Consider the following 7,561-nt stretch of genomic DNA (forward strand, 5'->3'; position numbering starts at 1 on the left):
TGTTATTGCTTTCTTTAACATATTGTGTTTCTTTTCCTGCTGCATCAGATTCGGAGTAATAATTATTTTGTTCTTTTACACTTGTGTACTGGAAATGACATTAAATAAAATTGAGTCTTGATTAGGGTAGTTAGCATGACTCTGTGTGTGACAAATCTTGGCACACAAATTAGATAAAACTTTTTGAAGAAATGTCACAGTGGGTTGATAAGGGCAGGATTTGGTCTACATGGACTTTAGCAAAGACTGTGACAAGGTTCCACTTGGTAGGTTGATCCAGAAGATTAAACTACATGGGATCCAGGGTGAACTTGATAATTGGAGACAAAATTGTGCTGGTGGTAGAAGAGTGGCCATAGAGAATTGTTTTTCAGATTGGAGATTTGCGCCACAGAGATCCATGTAGTGTCCGCTCTTGTTTACCATGTAAACTAACGATTTGGATGAGGATGTAGGTGACTTCATAAGTCAGTTTGTGAATGACAGCAAAGTTGGTGTTATTTTGGACAGTGATGAAGATTGTCCAAGATTATTACAGGATCTAGGTCAACTACGAATGTGAGCCAATGAATGGCATGTGCAAAGTGGTTCATCTTGGAATGTTGAACCAGGACAGGCACAGTGACTGGTAAGGTCCTGAAGAGTGTTACTGAATGGAGAAAACCAGAAGTCGAAGACATAGTTCTTTGAGAGAGGTGGTATACAGGTAGACAGATTGCTGAAGAGGCATTTGGCACACTTGCCCATGTCAGTCAGGGCACTGAATATAGGAGTTCTGATATCTTTACAAGTTGCTGGTGAGACCACATTTACTACTCTTTGCAGTTCTCAAGTTCAAGTTTATTGTCATCTCACAGAGCATGTATATTACCAAACTAAACAACATTTCCCCAGACCTTGGTGCACCCACACAAGATCACACTACACATAAAACAAAATATTACCACAAATAAAATAACATTCAAAATACATGTGAAGTGTACAGCATAGGCAAACAGTAAATTGTACCACTTTCTGTCCTGGTGACGAGACCTCAGTGAAGACAGGGTATTCATTAGTCTCAAAGCCTGGGAGAAGAAGCTGTTACCTAGTCTGGCAGTCCTAGTCCTGATGCTCTTTACCTCTTTCCAGATGGTAATGGGTCAAAGAGTTTGTGGGATGGGTGCTACAGATCCTCTACAATGCTTCAGGCCCTTCGTATACAACATGTAAGTGTCACAAAGAGTGGGGTGAGAGACTATGGCAGTCTTTAATAAGCTATAGAAAGCATGGAATCAAACTGGAAAGCATGAAGAAAAGATCTACAAGGATGCTACCATGACTGGAGCGTTTAAGTTAAAGGGAGAGACTGTAGGCAGGACTGAAATGTACTGTGTATAAAACCGTGAGAGTCAGAGATAATTTGAAAGGCCAATCTTTTTTCCAAGGAAAAGGCAGCTAAAACTGGAGGCATAGATTTCTAATGAGTGGGCCTAAGGGGCAAGTTTTCAAACAGAGGTTGATAGGGAATGTGGAATGAGCTGAGAGCAGAAGTAGTAGAGTTGGGAACAATTGAAATGTACAATAGACATTTAGGCAGGTTCATAGATAGGAAGAATTTGGAGGGATTGGGCCAAACACAGGCAAATGGGACTAGTTTAGGTGGGCAACTTGGCGGCATAGATGAGTTAGACTGAAGGATCTGTTTCCCTGCTATACATTTTTGTGACTATCACTCTAATACTTTAAAAGTTTTACTTCAGGTATTTCTTGAGAATGATGAGCTTACACATGTATCTTCCATCTTCTCTGTGAAATACAAAGAGGAGCCAATGGCTTAATCATCGTTCAATGAGGTGGCCGGATTTTCTAAATAGACCAATATATTATAATTTAAAACTTAATCGAGAGTCCTTTTACTTAATTTGCCCACATTCCCTTGACCATCTCTAATTGTTAAGCTGCCTCGGTGCCACAGAACTATGTTATCAGTAAATGTAAGTACATTGTAAGCACTAACCTCCTACTAGATAGTTCAAGCTCTAAAACCTATGGTTACATAGCAGTTGGTGCGACACTATTTCAGCTCAGGGTGTCAGCATTCGGAGTTCAATTCCAATGCTTCAGATAAGAAATTTGTACATCATTCCCATGAGTATGTAGGTTTCCTCTGGGTGCTCTGATTTTGACCAATAGTCCGAAGACATAACGGTTAGTAGGTTAAATTTTTATACCTCTATGTATAAGAATATGTACCTACTTCTACGTAAGGCAATGCAATAGCAAAGTCATGGACCCTATACAGATTACAGAGGAGGAGGTAATCCCCAGGGCCTCACAAAGTGATCCTTCTGACCCCGTGAGAGGCTAGTACAGCAATTGCAGAGGCCCTAGCAAGTATAATTAAAACATTCTTAGCCACAGGTAAGATGCCAGAGGATTGGAGGATAGCTAAAGTTGGTTCTTTATTTTAAAAAGGCTCTAAGAATAAGCCAGGAAGTTATAGGCCAGTGAGCCTGACATCAGTAGAGGGAAAGTTATTGGAAGGTATTCTAAGGGACTGGATATATAACTATTTGGGTGGACAGGGAATGATTAGGAATAGTCAACATGGCATTGTGGGTGATAAGTCATGTCTAACCAATCATAGAATTTTTCGAGAAAGATACCAGGAAAGCTGATGAAGGCAAGGCAGTGGATGTTGTCGACATGGAATTTGGCAAGGTTTTTGTCATGATCCTGCATGGGAGGTTGGTCAAGAAGGTTCAGTTGCTTGGCATTCAAGATGAGGGAGTAAATTGGATTCAACTTTGGCTTTGCAGAAGAAGTGGTTGCAGATGGTTGCATCTCTGACTGGAGGAATGTGGCTAATGGTGTGCCGCAGGGATTGATGTTAGGTCTGTTGTTGTTTGTCATCTGTATCAATGCCATCTAGTAGGAGATACAAGAACATCTTAACCAAGCCAGTAAGACTTTAAAACAGCTTCTTCCCAAGTACCAGCTTGAAAATAGCCTGTCAGTGTCAGAGACTATCGAGGCCACTTGTTGCATGAAAATATGGGAATTTTTTTTAATTAAGCTGTACCGCTTGCATAGTAAATATCTGTTTTGCATGGAGAGGACCAATACTGCAATCTCATTGTCTTGAGCAATGACATTAAATTTCTATTCTTTTCATGTTCAGAAAGATTCTCTAATTGGATGATGAGATTCCTATGTATTTGCAGCCTCATTAAATGAGGAAGACAGTTGGGTATCATTGAAAAGACAGTTGTGTTCTGCGTCAATTTCCCTATGCTAGACTTAAATACTCAGAACTCATCAGATATCTAGGATAAAAAGCAATGAAGTTACGATATCTCCCAAAATTTATGTCCTTGTTTCATTTAGAATTTATTAATAATAGTCCATATGCAAAATCTTAAGTCCGGGTCTCCAAAAAAGAATGAAATTTCAAACAATTTAGCAAGTGATAAAACCCCTGCTGACTGCTAACTCTTGGTTAGTAATAAAAATGTTACCTAAATATATTTTGTTGAACTAAGGTATCCATATGGATTAATGCCTATGTAAATTTTTTTCTGTCATTATGTATAAAGAATCAGTTCAATAAACTGATTACTTGCCTAAACAAAGTAATAGACACACATTTAAATAATACAAATTTAGCATAAATAGTCCCTTGAGCCAAATTGGAAATGTCTAAGAGGTTGCTCAAGCTTCCATTAATCTTATAAATGAAACTATCTAAGAGCCAAAGATATCACACCATATTTAATTATAGAGTCTGATCTAGACTAAAAAAAGTAATTGATTCTGTTCCCTTTTCTCCATTATAAAATTAGCAGTAACTTAAAAGCCACTGGTTCAATCAGAAAGGAATGATAACTTATAATTGATAATGCACTGGGGAAGATTAGATATCCAACATTGGTCCATAGACAATGGCTCAACTCCCCCACCTCTAACAAATTAAATCCAGCTTTCACATGAATGTACAGGGATCATGCAGGACAATTTTAATCTGGGAATAGTTGGCAGCACCATCATTGCCAAATAGCAAAATAAAATCAAAGTATCATAAAAGATAGAGCACACAATTGGGCCATTTCAGCCCCTCTTATCTATGCAGACAATGATATCTATCTGCACCAATTTTATTTGCCTGCATTATGCCTATATCTATCTATACCTTTCCTATGCATGAACCTGTCCAAACACCATCGAAACATTGTAATTGTATTTGCTTCTATCACATTCTCTGACAATCTATTCCAACTATTCAGTTTATAAAAAACCTTTCACTTATTTAGATCATCTTTAATCTTTCCTTCTCATCATAAACCTAGGCCTTCTAGTGCCCATCTTTTTCATGCCCTAGGAATAAAGACCTTCTTCATTTTAAAAACCTCTATAAAGACATTCCTCAGCCTCCTGAGTTCCTGCAAGAATGAACTTAGCGAATCCAATCTCTGATAATGACAGACATCCATTCCTTGCAATGGCTTTGTGATCCTTCCTACGTTCTCTATTGCTATCACATCCTTCCTCTAATATAGACTCAAAGCAGTGTTTTGTACAACAGCAGCAAGATGTCCCAACTCTTATACTAAGCATTTCAGTCTATGAAGGAAAGTATACCAAGTGCCTTTTTTCACACCCCTTTCAATCTATGTTACCACTTTCAGGGAGCAATGGATTACACCCAAGGTCTATTTGTACATCAAAGCTCCTAAGGTCCCTGTCATTGACTCTACAAGTCCTACAAGATGTTGATCTCCCACAGTGCATTGCCTTGCACTTGTCTGATTTAAATTCCATCTTCTACTGCATCTGCCCAACATTCCACCCAATCTATGCCTATGTATCTTTAAACATTTTTTGTTACCTATGATTTTACTCAGTTTGATGTCATCGGCAGGCTTACTAATCAAACCACATACATTCACATCGAAAACACTTATATGTATTACGAACAATAAAGGTCCCAGCACCATTCGCTGCGGTAAACTATTTAGTTCAGATTTCCAGTCAGAAAAATGCTATCAGCCAGCCAATTATGGATTCAGTTCATGGACAAACATTGGATCACTTTTATCTGTACCTTCTGAAGCATCCAATGATGTGCATCTTGTCTAAAGCTTCACAGAAGTCCGTTAATAACATTTACTCTCCTTCCTAGATTTTGTATTGTTACCTCCACAAAAAATACAATCAGATTTCTGATTATCTCTCCTCTACAAAATAATGCTGATTCATTGGGCCTCAATGCAAAAAAAACCCTTAAGTCTCCTTTAAATTTCTCTCATCTCTCTTTGGAAAATAACTCTATCTTTCCTATTGATGTCTTTCTTAATCTAACAAACTCTATAAGCTCAGACTTCAGACTCTTAATTTCCAGTGAGAATAAACACAAACAATTTAAACTCTCTTGCTAACCAGAAGCTTCCATTCTATGCAGCATCCTGGTGTATCTCTTCTGCCCCCTTTCCATGGATACTACGTTCTTCTTGTAGTGCAGTGGCCAAAACTGTAATCAACCTCATAGTTTTGTACAGTTATAAACACACAAAATTCTGCAGATGCTGGAAATCCAAAGCAACACACACAAATGCCAGCTCAGCAGGTCAGGAAGCTTCTATGAAAATTATTAAACTGTCGGTGTTTCAGGCCAAGAGACCTCCTCATGAATGGAAAGGAAGGAGAAAGATGCCAGAATAAAAAGTTGGGGAAGGGAATGGAGCGGGGTCTTCACCGCTGAGACACATCATAAATTAGGGAACCATTTCATCAAGCATCTCTACTCCATCTGACAAAAGCAGTGAAACATTTTAATTCCCATTCCTATTCCTGGTCCAACGGGCACGGGCTCCTCCTGTGCCACGATAAGGCCACGCTCAGGGTGGAGAAGCAACACCTTATATCCCACCTGGGGACCCCCCATTCTGATGGCATGGGTATCGATTTCTCTTTCTGGTGAAAGAAGTTTACCTCCCCCTTCTTCTGTTCCCCATTCTGGCCCCTTACCTCTTCTTAGCTGCCTATCACCTACTGTAAGGTCCCCTCCTCCTTCCCTTTCTCCCATGGTGACTCTCCTCTCCTATCAGATTCCTTCTTCTCCAGCCCTTTAACTTTCAGCTCATCTGGCATCACCCATTCCTTTCTAGCTCTCCAATTTCCCCATCCCCCACCTTTTTATTCTGGCATCTTCCCCCTTCCTTTCCAATCCCCCCTTGCTTTCCAGTCCTGATAAGGGTCTCAGCCCGAAATGTCAACTAATTATTCATTTCCATCGATGTTGCCTGACCTGCTGAGTACATCCAGCATTTTGTGTGTGTGTGTGTTGTTATCAATAGTTGCTATTTGACTTCATAACTCAGTTACTCAAGGCTTCAAACCATGAAAGCAAGTAAACCAAGTCCTTGCTTTGCTATCCTTTCTCCACATGTTCCTCCAGAATCTGACTTCCCAAAGTACATTTCTTCATGTATGTCAGGATTAAATTCTCTCTGTTACCCTTCTGGCAAACTTTCTAGTTGACCTCTACAAATTTTCACATCATCTGCAAATGTATTACTCTAGCCATCTCCAGTCTCATCCATATCACAAACAACTTTGGTCCCAGCAACAGACCCTGCTGGGATTTGAAATTTGTTACAATTTTCAGTCAGAAGAACATCCACCCACCACTAAGCTCTGCTTCCTTACACTCAACCAACTTTGAATCCAGGTCATGATTATGCCTCAGATGCCTTGTGCTTTGACCTTCTGGACTGGCTTAGTATGTAAGACCTTGTCAAAGGCCATTATGAAGTCCAGTCCTTCATCAATTTCTTAGATATTACCAGTCATATTTGAGAGACATAATCTGTCCTGCACAAAACCATACTGACATCTTATTAGCCCTTGCTTTTCCAAATATGCATACATACTATAATGTGCATATTATATTAAGAGGCTCAATTTACACAAAAAATGCATTACAAAATTACTGCCTTTAATTCTCAGAAATCTATCAGAGCCATTTAATAATTTTCACATTTAACTAGGCAACAGAATACAATGGAATAAATTGATCATTATACACTTTAAAATAAAACTCATTAAAATTCCATCATATGGGAATGGAAGATCATTATTAGTCTAGTTTTTGAGGAAGCTCGACCAGTTCCTCTGTACCAGCATACTGGACCTGTGAAGTGTACCATCCACAAGATGCACTGCCACAGTTCACCAAAACTTCTTGGCAAATCTATCATTCAGAAAGACAAGCATATCAAGTATTTGGAAATGCCAGCACTTGCAGCTTCCTTCCAAATCCCATGTTTTCATTGGTGAGGAAATATATCAAAGTTCACTCAATGCTGTAAAGAAAAAAATTCTGTAAATACCAATCTAGCAACTCTTTATCTACCTTCACTCAGTACAGGGTCCACACAGTTTAAGAAAAGAATGGCTCATCACAACTTAAGGGGAAGTTAGGAATACTGTAAATGATATTCTTACCAGGATTGTCTCTATCACGAGCATAAATTATTAAAGAAAGGAAAAGTTACATCCAACTTGCAGCACTGACCACAGT

This window comes from Hypanus sabinus, chromosome 10 (genome assembly GCF_030144855.1).
Source record: "Hypanus sabinus isolate sHypSab1 chromosome 10, sHypSab1.hap1, whole genome shotgun sequence".
In the NCBI taxonomy this organism is placed as follows: Eukaryota; Metazoa; Chordata; class Chondrichthyes; order Myliobatiformes; family Dasyatidae; genus Hypanus; species Hypanus sabinus.